Source organism: Lissotriton vulgaris, chromosome 4_1 (genome assembly GCF_964263255.1).
Source record: "Lissotriton vulgaris chromosome 4_1, aLisVul1.2, whole genome shotgun sequence".
NCBI lineage: Eukaryota > Metazoa > Chordata > Amphibia > Caudata > Salamandridae > Lissotriton > Lissotriton vulgaris.
Genome location: NC_141691.1, coordinates 520442113 through 520457129, shown reverse-complemented (window position 1 = coordinate 520457129; position 15017 = coordinate 520442113). Strand labels below are relative to the sequence as shown.

At 52.0% G+C, this 15017-nt stretch overlaps 21 non-coding genes across 21 annotated transcripts; 7 read left to right on the top strand and 14 right to left on the bottom strand.

The window, feature by feature from the left end:
- Window positions 1-463: 463 nt before the first annotated feature.
- TRNAE-CUC (transfer RNA glutamic acid (anticodon CUC)) lies at window positions 464-535 on the bottom strand. Its single transcript has one exon. It is a non-coding gene; the product is annotated as a tRNA-Glu (tRNA).
- A 618-nt stretch (window positions 536-1153) lies between these two features.
- Window positions 1154-1225, bottom strand: TRNAE-UUC (transfer RNA glutamic acid (anticodon UUC)). Its single transcript has one exon. It is a non-coding gene; the product is annotated as a tRNA-Glu (tRNA).
- Window positions 1226-1468: 243 nt separating this feature from the next.
- TRNAL-UAA (transfer RNA leucine (anticodon UAA)) lies at window positions 1469-1551 on the top strand. The gene has a single exon. It is a non-coding gene; the product is annotated as a tRNA-Leu (tRNA).
- A 1094-nt stretch (window positions 1552-2645) lies between these two features.
- TRNAE-CUC (transfer RNA glutamic acid (anticodon CUC)) lies at window positions 2646-2717 on the bottom strand. The gene has a single exon. It is a non-coding gene; the product is annotated as a tRNA-Glu (tRNA).
- Window positions 2718-3335: 618 nt separating this feature from the next.
- Window positions 3336-3407, bottom strand: TRNAE-UUC (transfer RNA glutamic acid (anticodon UUC)). Its single transcript has one exon. It is a non-coding gene; the product is annotated as a tRNA-Glu (tRNA).
- Window positions 3408-3650: 243 nt separating this feature from the next.
- Window positions 3651-3733, top strand: TRNAL-UAA (transfer RNA leucine (anticodon UAA)). Its single transcript has one exon. It is a non-coding gene; the product is annotated as a tRNA-Leu (tRNA).
- Window positions 3734-4827: 1094 nt separating this feature from the next.
- Window positions 4828-4899, bottom strand: TRNAE-CUC (transfer RNA glutamic acid (anticodon CUC)). Its single transcript has one exon. It is a non-coding gene; the product is annotated as a tRNA-Glu (tRNA).
- A 618-nt stretch (window positions 4900-5517) lies between these two features.
- Window positions 5518-5589, bottom strand: TRNAE-UUC (transfer RNA glutamic acid (anticodon UUC)). The gene has a single exon. It is a non-coding gene; the product is annotated as a tRNA-Glu (tRNA).
- Window positions 5590-5832: 243 nt separating this feature from the next.
- Window positions 5833-5915, top strand: TRNAL-UAA (transfer RNA leucine (anticodon UAA)). The gene has a single exon. It is a non-coding gene; the product is annotated as a tRNA-Leu (tRNA).
- A 1094-nt stretch (window positions 5916-7009) lies between these two features.
- On the bottom strand, window positions 7010-7081 carry TRNAE-CUC (transfer RNA glutamic acid (anticodon CUC)). The gene has a single exon. It is a non-coding gene; the product is annotated as a tRNA-Glu (tRNA).
- Window positions 7082-7699: 618 nt separating this feature from the next.
- Window positions 7700-7771, bottom strand: TRNAE-UUC (transfer RNA glutamic acid (anticodon UUC)). Its single transcript has one exon. It is a non-coding gene; the product is annotated as a tRNA-Glu (tRNA).
- Window positions 7772-8014: 243 nt separating this feature from the next.
- TRNAL-UAA (transfer RNA leucine (anticodon UAA)) lies at window positions 8015-8097 on the top strand. The gene has a single exon. It is a non-coding gene; the product is annotated as a tRNA-Leu (tRNA).
- A 1094-nt stretch (window positions 8098-9191) lies between these two features.
- TRNAE-CUC (transfer RNA glutamic acid (anticodon CUC)) lies at window positions 9192-9263 on the bottom strand. Its single transcript has one exon. It is a non-coding gene; the product is annotated as a tRNA-Glu (tRNA).
- A 618-nt stretch (window positions 9264-9881) lies between these two features.
- TRNAE-UUC (transfer RNA glutamic acid (anticodon UUC)) lies at window positions 9882-9953 on the bottom strand. Its single transcript has one exon. It is a non-coding gene; the product is annotated as a tRNA-Glu (tRNA).
- Window positions 9954-10196: 243 nt separating this feature from the next.
- TRNAL-UAA (transfer RNA leucine (anticodon UAA)) lies at window positions 10197-10279 on the top strand. Its single transcript has one exon. It is a non-coding gene; the product is annotated as a tRNA-Leu (tRNA).
- A 1093-nt stretch (window positions 10280-11372) lies between these two features.
- TRNAE-CUC (transfer RNA glutamic acid (anticodon CUC)) lies at window positions 11373-11444 on the bottom strand. The gene has a single exon. It is a non-coding gene; the product is annotated as a tRNA-Glu (tRNA).
- A 618-nt stretch (window positions 11445-12062) lies between these two features.
- TRNAE-UUC (transfer RNA glutamic acid (anticodon UUC)) lies at window positions 12063-12134 on the bottom strand. The gene has a single exon. It is a non-coding gene; the product is annotated as a tRNA-Glu (tRNA).
- Window positions 12135-12377: 243 nt separating this feature from the next.
- TRNAL-UAA (transfer RNA leucine (anticodon UAA)) lies at window positions 12378-12460 on the top strand. Its single transcript has one exon. It is a non-coding gene; the product is annotated as a tRNA-Leu (tRNA).
- Window positions 12461-13554: 1094 nt separating this feature from the next.
- On the bottom strand, window positions 13555-13626 carry TRNAE-CUC (transfer RNA glutamic acid (anticodon CUC)). The gene has a single exon. It is a non-coding gene; the product is annotated as a tRNA-Glu (tRNA).
- A 618-nt stretch (window positions 13627-14244) lies between these two features.
- On the bottom strand, window positions 14245-14316 carry TRNAE-UUC (transfer RNA glutamic acid (anticodon UUC)). Its single transcript has one exon. It is a non-coding gene; the product is annotated as a tRNA-Glu (tRNA).
- Window positions 14317-14559: 243 nt separating this feature from the next.
- Window positions 14560-14642, top strand: TRNAL-UAA (transfer RNA leucine (anticodon UAA)). The gene has a single exon. It is a non-coding gene; the product is annotated as a tRNA-Leu (tRNA).
- The last annotated feature ends 375 nt before the right edge of the window (window positions 14643-15017 follow it).

Genomic DNA, 15017 nt, shown 5'->3' with positions numbered 1-15017 from the left:
TTAAGCTCCAAAGCCTGTACATTCCCAAGATGCAACACGTCACTATGCAAATCAGGCAGCCCTTGCCACACCCTCCCCGCCTCTGGCCTCTGCCGCTTTCCGTACGTGCAGCTCAGCTTTTTCTTACCCAGAGGCAGACTTCCGTTTTAGCAAACAGGTGGGTTGCAGTGGGTCCAGGACGCCATTTGGAGACAAAGCCTGCGGCCCAGTCAAAGGAGGACTACCTGCCACAGGCCATGGGGTCAGAAGCCTACAAAAGGAAGCGCGCCTCGGAATACAGGATCTCACTTGCTCAAGAGCCTTGCCTCCCACCATGGGAAGCAGCTCTAAAGGAACCTTGCGAAAATCATATTTTGAGCGATACTGCGTCATGCTAGGCAAATTGTGAGTCAGAAAAGCAACTTCATTTTGAGAAGCCCTGACCTACGGGAAGGAAAAGCTTTCAAGGTCAGAAGAGGGACTTTTCCCTGACCGGGAATCGAACCCGGGCCGCGGCGGTGAGAGCGCCGAATCCTAACCACTAGACCACCAGGGAGCCCAGAGCCGTGCAGCAAAAGTTCATACACTGCTCTCCGAGTGACAAAGCTCATGGGGGCTGAAAACATATTTTATTCTACAGCAAATATGAATCGGAACTTAATCCTCATGATGCCACCAGACTGCCTGTCACTTCCAGGCACAGGCCATCCTCTCCCCCTTGCTACTGAACCGATGAATTCCTGCACAATCAGGATCCCCGGGAAAACCCAAGAGGGACACCTAGTGGCTGCTGATGGCGCACAGACAGCTGGTACACCTTCTCTCACCTATCTCGTTATTCAGCTTGCTGGAAGAATACATTGCGCTTAAGCGATTCAAGAGTGCAAAGGAGAAGAGTGCTCCAAAGTAGATGTATGCATCACAGCAGGGTTTTCCAGCAATTTACCTTTCTGTTGAGCTGGTACTGCACTTCACGCCAACATAGAGCACCTGACTGGGTGGGGGACTGCGTGCGCACAAAGGTGGCTTAGGTCAATGGGGGCAAAGCAACCTGGGGCACAGGAGAACAAGCCCCATTCCTCTGCTTTCATCTATTGGGAGGGGTGCCTTTTTAAAGACCTTCTTTTAAAAAAGATACACAGACAAATTAAGCAATCTATGCTTTAGAGGGATCTTCCCTGACCGGGAATCGAACCCGGGCCGCGGCGGTGAAAGCGCTGAATCCTAGCCACTAGACCACCAGGGAGTAGATGCTCTAGTGTAACTGCCTTGCTCACCCCCTTATTGTGACTAAGCTAACTCCAATATAAAAATTAACGGTAAGGTCCGAGTGGGAGAAAGTTAGGTGTCACACAGTGTGTTTGTTATAAGCAATTACTTTTAACCTCCTGCAAAAGCCTTTTAACTCTGCAATCACCTCTTGCTGGACAGCTGGTGCTACAGTAGCAAGCATAAAAAGGGAGTTGAAGAAAGTAAATCCTTGGGTCTCACCAGGGTGGCCGAGTGGTTAAGGCGTTGGACTTAAGATCCAATGGACGTTTGTCCGCATGGGTTCGAGCCCCATTCCTGGTATGGGTTTTCAGCAGGTTTGTAGGAACGTGCAGATGCTTTTGAAAAGCATTTTCCTCCGCCCTCCTCGGCCTCCCACTGCCCCTCCCCAACGGTCCCCATTCAAGCCTCAGGTGTGGAGTCTGCTGCTACTCTTCTACCAGCATGGATGCTTCCCAGAGCAATGAAGTGCCATCTACACAGAGCCCCTGCCTAGAGAAATACACCTCCTATGTCTTTTTCCACTATAGGGAGCAGGAGAAACTGATTGCTTCCTGGGCAACATGGGTCTGCCACTAGAATTTGCAGATTTCTCCCCTTTTTTTGATTTACGCCTACAGGCTCTCCCTTCCCAGTGGAGCAGGATCTGCTGATGCAGGCCCGGCTGGCTCAAACGTGCAAAGGGTTCTCCACAGGCCTCTGGGAAAGAAATTGAGCAGAGTTTCCTGCCCCGCCTCCTCTCGCCTTCCGAACGGGCTTCCAAACGGGCAATGCCCTGACGGGTCCCCCACAACCTATCCTGCCCATGCCCACACCCCTGTATATGAGGGTGACCCATGTCCCTCACCCTCCATGCTCGAATGGAAGGCCTGTGTGTCCTGAGGGGAGCACCAGACAGGCATCTCTCAGGCCAGGCAGACACCTGCAGTACCTGTTAAGCTCCAAAGCCTGTACATTCCCAAGATGCAACACGTCACTATGCAAATCAGGCAGCCCTTGCCACACCCTCCCCGCCTCTGGCCTCTGCCGCTTTCCGTACGTGCAGCTCAGCTTTTTCTTACCCAGAGGCAGACTTCCGTTTTAGCAAACAGGTGGGTTGCAGTGGGTCCAGGACGCCATTTGGAGACAAAGCCTGCGGCCCAGTCAAAGGAGGACTACCTGCCACAGGCCATGGGGTCAGAAGCCTACAAAAGGAAGCGCGCCTCGGAATACAGGATCTCACTTGCTCAAGAGCCTTGCCTCCCACCATGGGAAGCAGCTCTAAAGGAACCTTGCGAAAATCATATTTTGAGCAATACTGCGTCATGCTAGGCAAATTGTGAGTCAGAAAAGCAACTTCATTTTGAGAAGCCCTGACCTACGGGAAGGAAAAGCTTTCAAGGTCAGAAGAGGGACTTTTCCCTGACCGGGAATCGAACCCGGGCCGCGGCGGTGAGAGCGCCGAATCCTAACCACTAGACCACCAGGGAGCCCAGAGCCGTGCAGCAAAAGTTCATACACTGCTCTCCGAGTGACAAAGCTCATGGGGGCTGAAAACATATTTTATTCTACAGCAAATATGAATCGGAACTTAATCCTCATGATGCCACCAGACTGCCTGTCACTTCCAGGCACAGGCCATCCTCTCCCCCTTGCTACTGAACCGATGAATTCCTGCACAATCAGGATCCCCGGGAAAACACAAGAGGGACACCTAGTGGCTGCTGATGGCGCACAGACAGCTGGTACACCTTCTCTCACCTATCTCGTTATTCAGCTTGCTGGAAGAATACATTGCGCTTAAGCGATTCAAGAGTGCAAAGGAGAAGAGTGCTCCAAAGTAGATGTATGCATCACAGCAGGGTTTTCCAGCAATTTACCTTTCTGTTGAGCTGGTACTGCACTTCACGCCAACATAGAGCACCTGACTGGGTGGGGGACTGCGTGCGCACAAAGGTGGCTTAGGTCAATGGGGGCAAAGCAACCTGGGGCACAGGAGAACAAGCCCCATTCCTCCGCTTTCATCTATTGGGAGGGGTGCCTTTTTAAAGACCTTCTTTTAAAAAAGATACACAGACAAATTAAGCAATCTATGCTTTAGAGGGATCTTCCCTGACCGGGAATCGAACCCGGGCCGCGGCGGTGAAAGCGCCGAATCCTAGCCACTAGACCACCAGGGAGTAGATGCTCTAGTGTGCCTGCCTTGCTCACCCCCTTATTGTGACTAAGCTAACTCCAATATAAAAATTAACGGTAAGGTCCGAGTGGGAGAAAGTTAGGTGTCACACAGTGTGTTTGTTATAAGCAATTACTTTTAACCTCCTGCAAAAGCCTTTTAACTCTGCAATCACCTCTTGCTGGACAGCTGGTGCTACAGTAGCAAGCATAAAAAGGGAGTTGAAGAAAGTAAATCCTTGGGTCTCACCAGGGTGGCCGAGTGGTTAAGGCGTTGGACTTAAGATCCAATGGACGTTTGTCCGCATGGGTTCGAGCCCCATTCCTGGTATGGGTTTTCAGCAGGTTTGTAGGAACGTGCAGATGCTTTTGAAAAGCATTTTCCTCCGCCCTCCTCGGCCTCCCACTGCCCCTCCCCAACGGTCCCCATTCAAGCCTCAGGTGTGGAGTCTGCTGCTACTCTTCTACCAGCATGGATGCTTCCCAGAGCAATGAAGTGCCATCTACACAGAGCCCCTGCCTAGAGAAATACACCTCCTATGTCTTTTTCCACTATAGGGAGCAGGAGAAACTGATTGCTTCCTGGGCAACATGGGTCTGCCACTAGAATTTGCAGATTTCTCCCCTTTTTTTGATTTACGCCTACAGGCTCTCCCTTCCCAGTGGAGCAGGATCTGCTGATGCAGGCCCGGCTGGCTCAAACGTGCAAAGGGTTCTCCACAGGCCTCTGGGAAAGAAATTGAGCAGAGTTTCCTGCCCCGCCTCCGCTCGCCTTCCGAACGGGCTTCCAAACGGGCAATGCCCTGACGGGTCCCCCACAACCTATCCTGCCCATGCCCACACCCCTGTATATGAGGGTGACCCATGTCCCTCACCCTCCATGCTCGAATGGAAGGCCTGTGTGTCCTGAGGGGAGCACCAGACAGGCATCTCTCAGGCCAGGCAGACACCTGCAGTACCTGTTAAGCTCCAAAGCCTGTACATTCCCAAGATGCAACAGGTCACTATGCAAATCAGGCAGCCCTTGCCACACCCTCCCCGCCTCTGGCCTCTGCCGCTTTCCGTACGTGCAGCTCAGCTTTTTCTTACCCAGAGGCAGACTTCCGTTTTAGCAAACAGGTGGGTTGCAGTGGGTCCAGGACGCCATTTGGAGACAAAGCCTGCGGCCCAGTCAAAGGAGGACTACCTGCCACAGGCCATGGGGTCAGAAGCCTACAAAAGGAAGCGCGCCTCGGAATACAGGATCTCACTTGCTCAAGAGCCTTGCCTCCCACCATGGGAAGCAGCTCTAAAGGAACCTTGCGAAAATCATATTTTGAGCGATACTGCGTCATGCTAGGCAAATTGTGAGTCAGAAAAGCAACTTCATTTTGAGAAGCCCTGACCTACGGGAAGGAAAAGCTTTCAAGGTCAGAAGAGGGACTTTTCCCTGACCGGGAATCGAACCCGGGCCGCGGCGGTGAGAGCGCCGAATCCTAACCACTAGACCACCAGGGAGCCCAGAGCCGTGCAGCAAAAGTTCATACACTGCTCTCCGAGTGACAAAGCTCATGGGGGCTGAAAACATATTTTATTCTACAGCAAATATGAATCGGAACTTAATCCTCATGATGCCACCAGACTGCCTGTCACTTCCAGGCACAGGCCATCCTCTCCCCCTTGCTACTGAACCGATGAATTCCTGCACAATCAGGATCCCCGGGAAAACCCAAGAGGGACACCTAGTGGCTGCTGATGGCGCACAGACAGCTGGTACACCTTCTCTCACCTATCTCGTTATTCAGCTTGCTGGAAGAATACATTGCGCTTAAGCGATTCAAGAGTGCAAAGGAGAAGAGTGCTCCAAAGTAGATGTATGCATCACAGCAGGGTTTTCCAGCAATTTACCTTTCTGTTGAGCTGTTACTGCACTTCACGCCAACATAGAGCACCTGACTGGGTGGGGGACTGCGTGCGGACAAAGGTGGCTTAGGTCAATGGGGGCAAAGCAACCTGGGGCACAGGAGAACAAGCCCAATTCCTCCGCTTTCATCTATTGGGAGGGGTGCCTTTTTAAAGACCTTCTTTTAAAAAAGATACACAGACAAATTAAGCAATCTATGCTTTAGAGGGATCTTCCCTGACCGGGAATCGAACCCGGGCCGCGGCGGTGAAAGCGCTGAATCCTAGCCACTAGACCACCAGGGAGTAGATGCTCTAGTGTAACTGCCTTGCTCACCCCCTTATTGTGACTAAGCTAACTCCAATATAAAAATTAACGGTAAGGTCCGAGTGGGAGAAAGTTAGGTGTCACACAGTGTGTTTGTTATAAGCAATTACTTTTAACCTCCTGCAAAAGCCTTTTAACTCTGCAATCACCTCTTGCTGGACAGCTGGTGCTACAGTAGCAAGCATAAAAAGGGAGTTGAAGAAAGTAAATCCTTGGGTCTCACCAGGGTGGCCGAGTGGTTAAGGCGTTGGACTTAAGATCCAATGGACGTTTGTCCGCATGGGTTCGAGCCCCATTCCTGGTATGGGTTTTCAGCAGGTTTGTAGGAACGTGCAGATGCTTTTGAAAAGCATTTTCCTCCGCCCTCCTCGGCCTCCCACTGCCCCTCCCCAACGGTCCCCATTCAAGCCTCAGGTGTGGAGTCTGCTGCTACTCTTCTACCAGCATGGATGCTTCCCAGAGCAATGAAGTGCCATCTACACAGAGCCCCTGCCTAGAGAAATACACCTCCTATGTCTTTTTCCACTATAGGGAGCAGGAGAAACTGATTGCTTCCTGGGCAACATGGGTCTGCCACTAGAATTTGCAGATTTCTCCCCTTTTTTTGATTTACGCCTACAGGCTCTCCCTTCCCAGTGGAGCAGGATCTGCTGATGCAGGCCCGGCTGGCTCAAACGTGCAAAGGGTTCTCCACAGGCCTCTGGGAAAGAAATTGAGCAGAGTTTCCTGCCCCGCCTCCTCTCGCCTTCCGAACGGGCTTCCAAACGGGCAATGCCCTGACGGGTCCCCCACAACCTATCCTGCCCATGCCCACACCCCTGTATATGAGGGTGACCCATGTCCCTCACCCTCCATGCTCGAATGGAAGGCCTGTGTGTCCTGAGGGGAGCACCAGACAGGCATCTCTCAGGCCAGGCAGACACCTGCAGTACCTGTTAAGCTCCAAAGCCTGTACATTCCCAAGATGCAACACGTCACTATGCAAATCAGGCAGCCCTTGCCACACCCTCCCCGCCTCTGGCCTCTGCCGCTTTCCGTACGTGCAGCTCAGCTTTTTCTTACCCAGAGGCAGACTTCCGTTTTAGCAAACAGGTGGGTTGCAGTGGGTCCAGGACGCCATTTGGAGACAAAGCCTGCGGCCCAGTCAAAGGAGGACTACCTGCCACAGGCCATGGGGTCAGAAGCCTACAAAAGGAAGCGCGCCTCGGAATACAGGATCTCACTTGCTCAAGAGCCTTGCCTCCCACCATGGGAAGCAGCTCTAAAGGAACCTTGCGAAAATCATATTTTGAGCGATACTGCGTCATGCTAGGCAAATTGTGAGTCAGAAAAGCAACTTCATTTTGAGAAGCCCTGACCTACGGGAAGGAAAAGCTTTCAAGGTCAGAAGAGGGACTTTTCCCTGACCGGGAATCGAACCCGGGCCGCGGCGGTGAGAGCGCCGAATCCTAACCACTAGACCACCAGGGAGCCCAGAGCCGTGCAGCAAAAGTTCATACACTGCTCTCCGAGTGACAAAGCTCATGGGGGCTGAAAACATATTTTATTCTACAGCAAATATGAATCGGAACTTAATCCTCATGATGCCACCAGACTGCCTGTCACTTCCAGGCACAGGCCATCCTCTCCCCCTTGCTACTGAACCGATGAATTCCTGCACAATCAGGATCCCCGGGAAAACACAAGAGGGACACCTAGTGGCTGCTGATGGCGCACAGACAGCTGGTACACCTTCTCTCACCTATCTCGTTATTCAGCTTGCTGGAAGAATACATTGCGCTTAAGCGATTCAAGAGTGCAAAGGAGAAGAGTGCTCCAAAGTAGATGTATGCATCACAGCAGGGTTTTCCAGCAATTTACCTTTCTGTTGAGCTGGTACTGCACTTCACGCCAACATAGAGCACCTGACTGGGTGGGGGACTGCGTGCGCACAAAGGTGGCTTAGGTCAATGGGGGCAAAGCAACCTGGGGCACAGGAGAACAAGCCCCATTCCTCCGCTTTCATCTATTGGGAGGGGTGCCTTTTTAAAGACCTTCTTTTAAAAAAGATACACAGACAAATTAAGCAATCTATGCTTTAGAGGGATCTTCCCTGACCGGGAATCGAACCCGGGCCGCGGCGGTGAAAGCGCCGAATCCTAGCCACTAGACCACCAGGGAGTAGATGCTCTAGTGTGCCTGCCTTGCTCACCCCCTTATTGTGACTAAGCTAACTCCAATATAAAAATTAACGGTAAGGTCCGAGTGGGAGAAAGTTAGGTGTCACACAGTGTGTTTGTTATAAGCAATTACTTTTAACCTCCTGCAAAAGCCTTTTAACTCTGCAATCACCTCTTGCTGGACAGCTGGTGCTACAGTAGCAAGCATAAAAAGGGAGTTGAAGAAAGTAAATCCTTGGGTCTCACCAGGGTGGCCGAGTGGTTAAGGCGTTGGACTTAAGATCCAATGGACGTTTGTCCGCATGGGTTCGAACCCCATTCCTGGTATGGGTTTTCAGCAGGTTTGTAGGAACGTGCAGATGCTTTTGAAAAGCATTTTCCTCCGCCCTCCTCGGCCTCCCACTGCCCCTCCCCAACGGTCCCCATTCAAGCCTCAGGTGTGGAGTCTGCTGCTACTCTTCTACCAGCATGGATGCTTCCCAGAGCAATGAAGTGCCATCTACACAGAGCCCCTGCCTAGAGAAATACACCTCCTATGTCTTTTTCCACTATAGGGAGCAGGAGAAACTGATTGCTTCCTGGGCAACATGGGTCTGCCACTAGAATTTGCAGATTTCTCCCCTTTTTTTGATTTACGCCTACAGGCTCTCCCTTCCCAGTGGAGCAGGATCTGCTGATGCAGGCCCGGCTGGCTCAAACGTGCAAAGGGTTCTCCACAGGCCTCTGGGAAAGAAATTGAGCAGAGTTTCCTGCCCCGCCTCCGCTCGCCTTCCGAACGGGCTTCCAAACGGGCAATGCCCTGACGGGTCCCCCACAACCTATCCTGCCCATGCCCACACCCCTGTATATGAGGGTGACCCATGTCCCTCACCCTCCATGCTCGAATGGAAGGCCTGTGTGTCCTGAGGGGAGCACCAGACAGGCATCTCTCAGGCCAGGCAGACACCTGCAGTACCTGTTAAGCTCCAAAGCCTGTACATTCCCAAGATGCAACAGGTCACTATGCAAATCAGGCAGCCCTTGCCACACCCTCCCCGCCTCTGGCCTCTGCCGCTTTCCGTACGTGCAGCTCAGCTTTTTCTTACCCAGAGGCAGACTTCCGTTTTAGCAAACAGGTGGGTTGCAGTGGGTCCAGGACGCCATTTGGAGACAAAGCCTGCGGCCCAGTCAAAGGAGGACTACCTGCCACAGGCCATGGGGTCAGAAGCCTACAAAAGGAAGCGCGCCTCGGAATACAGGATCTCACTTGCTCAAGAGCCTTGCCTCCCACCATGGGAAGCAGCTCTAAAGGAACCTTGCGAAAATCATATTTTGAGCGATACTGCGTCATGCTAGGCAAATTGTGAGTCAGAAAAGCAACTTCATTTTGAGAAGCCCTGACCTACGGGAAGGAAAAGCTTTCAAGGTCAGAAGAGGGACTTTTCCCTGACCGGGAATCGAACCCGGGCCGCGGCGGTGAGAGCGCCGAATCCTAACCACTAGACCACCAGGGAGCCCAGAGCCGTGCAGCAAAAGTTCATACACTGCTCTCCGAGTGACAAAGCTCATGGGGGCTGAAAACATATTTTATTCTACAGCAAATATGAATCGGAACTTAATCCTCATGATGCCACCAGACTGCCTGTCACTTCCAGGCACAGGCCATCCTCTCCCCCTTGCTACTGAACCGATGAATTCCTGCACAATCAGGATCCCCGGGAAAACCCAAGAGGGACACCTAGTGGCTGCTGATGGCGCACAGACAGCTGGTACACCTTCTCTCACCTATCTCGTTATTCAGCTTGCTGGAAGAATACATTGCGCTTAAGCGATTCAAGAGTGCAAAGGAGAAGAGTGCTCCAAAGTAGATGTATGCATCACAGCAGGGTTTTCCAGCAATTTACCTTTCTGTTGAGCTGTTACTGCACTTCACGCCAACATAGAGCACCTGACTGGGTGGGGGACTGCGTGCGGACAAAGGTGGCTTAGGTCAATGGGGGCAAAGCAACCTGGGGCACAGGAGAACAAGCCCAATTCCTCCGCTTTCATCTATTGGGAGGGGTGCCTTTTTAAAGACCTTCTTTTAAAAAAGATACACAGACAAATTAAGCAATCTATGCTTTAGAGGGATCTTCCCTGACCGGGAATCGAACCCGGGCCGCGGCGGTGAAAGCGCTGAATCCTAGCCACTAGACCACCAGGGAGTAGATGCTCTAGTGTAACTGCCTTGCTCACCCCCTTATTGTGACTAAGCTAACTCCAATATAAAAATTAACGGTAAGGTCCGAGTGGGAGAAAGTTAGGTGTCACACAGTGTGTTTGTTATAAGCAATTACTTTTAACCTCCTGCAAAAGCCTTTTAACTCTGCAATCACCTCTTGCTGGACAGCTGGTGCTACAGTAGCAAGCATAAAAAGGGAGTTGAAGAAAGTAAATCCTTGGGTCTCACCAGGGTGGCCGAGTGGTTAAGGCGTTGGACTTAAGATCCAATGGACGTTTGTCCGCATGGGTTCGAGCCCCATTCCTGGTATGGGTTTTCAGCAGGTTTGTAGGAACGTGCAGATGCTTTTGAAAAGCATTTTCCTCCGCCCTCCTCGGCCTCCCACTGCCCCTCCCCAACGGTCCCCATTCAAGCCTCAGGTGTGGAGTCTGCTGCTACTCTTCTACCAGCATGGATGCTTCCCAGAGCAATGAAGTGCCATCTACACAGAGCCCCTGCCTAGAGAAATACACCTCCTATGTCTTTTTCCACTATAGGGAGCAGGAGAAACTGATTGCTTCCTGGGCAACATGGGTCTGCCACTAGAATTTGCAGATTTCTCCCCTTTTTTTGATTTACGCCTACAGGCTCTCCCTTCCCAGTGGAGCAGGATCTGCTGATGCAGGCCCGGCTGGCTCAAACGTGCAAAGGGTTCTCCACAGGCCTCTGGGAAAGAAATTGAGCAGAGTTTCCTGCCCCGCCTCCTCTCGCCTTCCGAACGGGCTTCCAAACGGGCAATGCCCTGACGGGTCCCCCACAACCTATCCTGCCCATGCCCACACCCCTGTATATGAGGGTGACCCATGTCCCTCACCCTCCATGCTCGAATGGAAGGCCTGTGTGTCCTGAGGGGAGCACCAGACAGGCATCTCTCAGGCCAGGCAGACACCTGCAGTACCTGTTAAGCTCCAAAGCCTGTACATTCCCAAGATGCAACAGGTCACTATGCAAATCAGGCAGCCCTTGCCACACCCTCCCCGCCTCTGGCCTCTGCCGCTTTCCGTACGTGCAGCTCAGCTTTTTCTTACCCAGAGGCAGACTTCCGTTTAGCAAACAGGTGGGTTGCAGTGGGTCCAGGACGCCATTTGGAGACAAAGCCTGCGGCCCAGTCAAAGGAGGACTACCTGCCACAGGCCATGGGGTCAGAAGCCTACAAAAGGAAGCGCGCCTCGGAATACAGGATCTCACTTGCTCAAGAGCCTTGCCTCCCACCATGGGAAGCAGCTCTAAAGGAACCTTGCGAAAATCATATTTTGAGCGATACTGCGTCATGCTAGGCAAATTGTGAGTCAGAAAAGCAACTTCATTTTGAGAAGCCCTGACCTACGGGAAGGAAAAGCTTTCAAGGTCAGAAGAGGGACTTTTCCCTGACCGGGAATCGAACCCGGGCCGTGGCGGTGAGAGCGCCGAATCCTAACCACTAGACCACCAGGGAGCCCAGAGCCGTGCAGCAAAAGTTCATACACTGCTCTCCGAGTGACAAAGCTCATGGGGGCTGAAAACATATTTTATTCTACAGCAAATATGAATCGGAACTTAATCCTCATGATGCCACCAGACTGCCTGTCACTTCCAGGCACAGGCCATCCTCTCCCCCTTGCTACTGAACCGATGAATTCCTGCACAATCAGGATCCCCGGGAAAACCCAAGAGGGACACCTAGTGGCTGCTGATGGCGCACAGACAGCTGGTACACCTTCTCTCACCTATCTCGTTATTCAGCTTGCTGGAAGAATACATTGCGCTTAAGCGATTCAAGAGTGCAAAGGAGAAGAGTGCTCCAAAGTAGATGTATGCATCACAGCAGGGTTTTCCAGCAATTTACCTTTCTGTTGAGCTGTTACTGCACTTCACGCCAACATAGAGCACCTGACTGGGTGGGGGACTGCGTGCGGACAAAGGTGGCTTAGGTCAATGGGGGCAAAGCAACCTGGGGCACAGGAGAACAAGCCCAATTCCTCCGCTTTCATCTATTGGGAGGGGTGCCTTTTTAAAGACCTTCTTTTAAAAAAGATACACAGACAAATTAAGCAATCTATGCTTTAGAGGGATCTTCCCTGACCGGGAATCGAACCCGGGCCGCGGCGGTGAAAGCGCTGAATCCTAGCCACTAGACCACCAGGGAGTAGATGCTCTAGTGTAACTGCCTTGCTCACCCCCTTATTGTGACTAAGCTAACTCCAATATAAAAATTAACGGTAAGGTCCGAGTGGGAGAAAGTTAGGTGTCACACAGTGTGTTTGTTATAAGCAATTACTTTTAACCTCCTGCAAAAGCCTTTTAACTCTGCAATCACCTCTTGCTGGACAGCTGGTGCTACAGTAGCAAGCATAAAAAGGGAGTTGAAGAAAGTAAATCCTTGGGTCTCACCAGGGTGGCCGAGTGGTTAAGGCGTTGGACTTAAGATCCAATGGACGTTTGTCCGCATGGGTTCGAGCCCCATTCCTGGTATGGGTTTTCAGCAGGTTTGTAGGAACGTGCAGATGCTTTTGAAAAGCATTTTCCTCCGCCCTCCTCGGCCTCCCACTGCCCCTCCCCAACGGTCCCCATTCAAGCCTCAGGTGTGGAGTCTGCTGCTACTCTTCTACCAGCATGGATGCTTCCCAGAGCAATGAAGTGCCATCTACACAGAGCCCCTGCCTAGAGAAATACACCTCCTATGTCTTTTTCCACTATAGGGAGCAGGAGAAACTGATTGCTTCCTGGGCAACATGGGTCTGCCACTAGAATTTGCAGATTTCTCCCCTTTTTTTGATTTACGCCTACAGGCTCTCCCTTCCCAGTGGAGCAGGATCTGCTGATGCAGGCCCGGCTGGCTCAAACGTGCAAAGGGTTCTCCACAGGCCTCTGGGAAAGAAATTGAGCAGAGTTTCCTGCCCCGCCTCCTCTCGCCTTCCGAACGGGCTTCCAAACGGGCAATGCCCTGACGGGTCCCCCACAACCTATCCTGCCCATGCCCACACCCCTGTATATGAGGGTGACCCATGTCCCTCACCCTCCATGCTCGAATGGAAGGCCTGTGTGTCCTGAGGGGAGCACCAGACAGGCATCTCTCAGGCCAGGCAGACACCTGCAGTACCTGTTAAGCTCCAAAGCCTGTACATTCCCAAGATGCAACACGTCACTATGCAAATCAGGCAGCCCTTGCCACACCCTCCCCGCCTCTGGCCTCTGCCGCTTTCCGTACGTGCAGCTCAGCTTTTTCTTACCCAGAGGCAGACTTCCGTTTTAGCAAACAGGTGGGTTGCAGTGGGTCCAGGACGCCATTTGGAGACAAAGCCTGCGGCCCAGTCAAAGGAGGACTACCTGCCACAGGCCATGGGGTCAGAAGCCTACAAAAGGAAGCGCGCCTCGGAATACAGGATCTCACTTGCTCAAGAGCCTTGCCTCCCACCATGGGAAGCAGCTCTAAAGGAACCTTGCGAAAATCATATTTTGAGCGATACTGCGTCATGCTAGGCAAATTGTGAGTCAGAAAAGCAACTTCATTTTGAGAAGCCCTGACCTACGGGAAGGAAAAGCTTTCAAGGTCAGAAGAGGGACTTTTCCCTGACCGGGAATCGAACCCGGGCCGCGGCGGTGAGAGCGCCGAATCCTAACCACTAGACCACCAGGGAGCCCAGAGCCGTGCAGCAAAAGTTCATACACTGCTCTCCGAGTGACAAAGCTCATGGGGGCTGAAAACATATTTTATTCTACAGCAAATATGAATCGGAACTTAATCCTCATGATGCCACCAGACTGCCTGTCACTTCCAGGCACAGGCCATCCTCTCCCCCTTGCTACTGAACCGATGAATTCCTGCACAATCAGGATCCCCGGGAAAACACAAGAGGGACACCTAGTGGCTGCTGATGGCGCACAGACAGCTGGTACACCTTCTCTCACCTATCTCGTTATTCAGCTTGCTGGAAGAATACATTGCGCTTAAGCGATTCAAGAGTGCAAAGGAGAAGAGTGCTCCAAAGTAGATGTATGCATCACAGCAGGGTTTTCCAGCAATTTACCTTTCTGTTGAGCTGGTACTGCACTTCACGCCAACATAGAGCACCTGACTGGGTGGGGGACTGCGTGCGCACAAAGGTGGCTTAGGTCAATGGGGGCAAAGCAACCTGGGGCACAGGAGAACAAGCCCCATTCCTCCGCTTTCATCTATTGGGAGGGGTGCCTTTTTAAAGACCTTCTTTTAAAAAAGATACACAGACAAATTAAGCAATCTATGCTTTAGAGGGATCTTCCCTGACCGGGAATCGAACCCGGGCCGCGGCGGTGAAAGCGCCGAATCCTAGCCACTAGACCACCAGGGAGTAGATGCTCTAGTGTGCCTGCCTTGCTCACCCCCTTATTGTGACTAAGCTAACTCCAATATAAAAATTAACGGTAAGGTCCGAGTGGGAGAAAGTTAGGTGTCACACAGTGTGTTTGTTATAAGCAATTACTTTTAACCTCCTGCAAAAGCCTTTTAACTCTGCAATCACCTCTTGCTGGACAGCTGGTGCTACAGTAGCAAGCATAAAAAGGGAGTTGAAGAAAGTAAATCCTTGGGTCTCACCAGGGTGGCCGAGTGGTTAAGGCGTTGGACTTAAGATCCAATGGACGTTTGTCCGCATGGGTTCGAGCCCCATTCCTGGTATGGGTTTTCAGCAGGTTTGTAGGAACGTGCAGATGCTTTTGAAAAGCATTTTCCTCCGCCCTCCTCGGCCTCCCACTGCCCCTCCCCAACGGTCCCCATTCAAGCCTCAGGTGTGGAGTCTGCTGCTACTCTTCTACCAGCATGGATGCTTCCCAGAGCAATGAAGTGCCATCTACACAGAGCCCCTGCCTAGAGAAATACACCTCCTATGTCTTTTTCCACTATAGGGAGCAGGAGAAACTGATTGCTTCCTGGGCAACATGGGTCTGCCACTAGAATTTGCAGATTTCTCCCCTTTTTTTGATTTACGCCTACAGGCTCTCCCTTCCCAGTGGAGCAGGATCTGCTGATGCAGGCCCGGCTGGCTCAAACGTG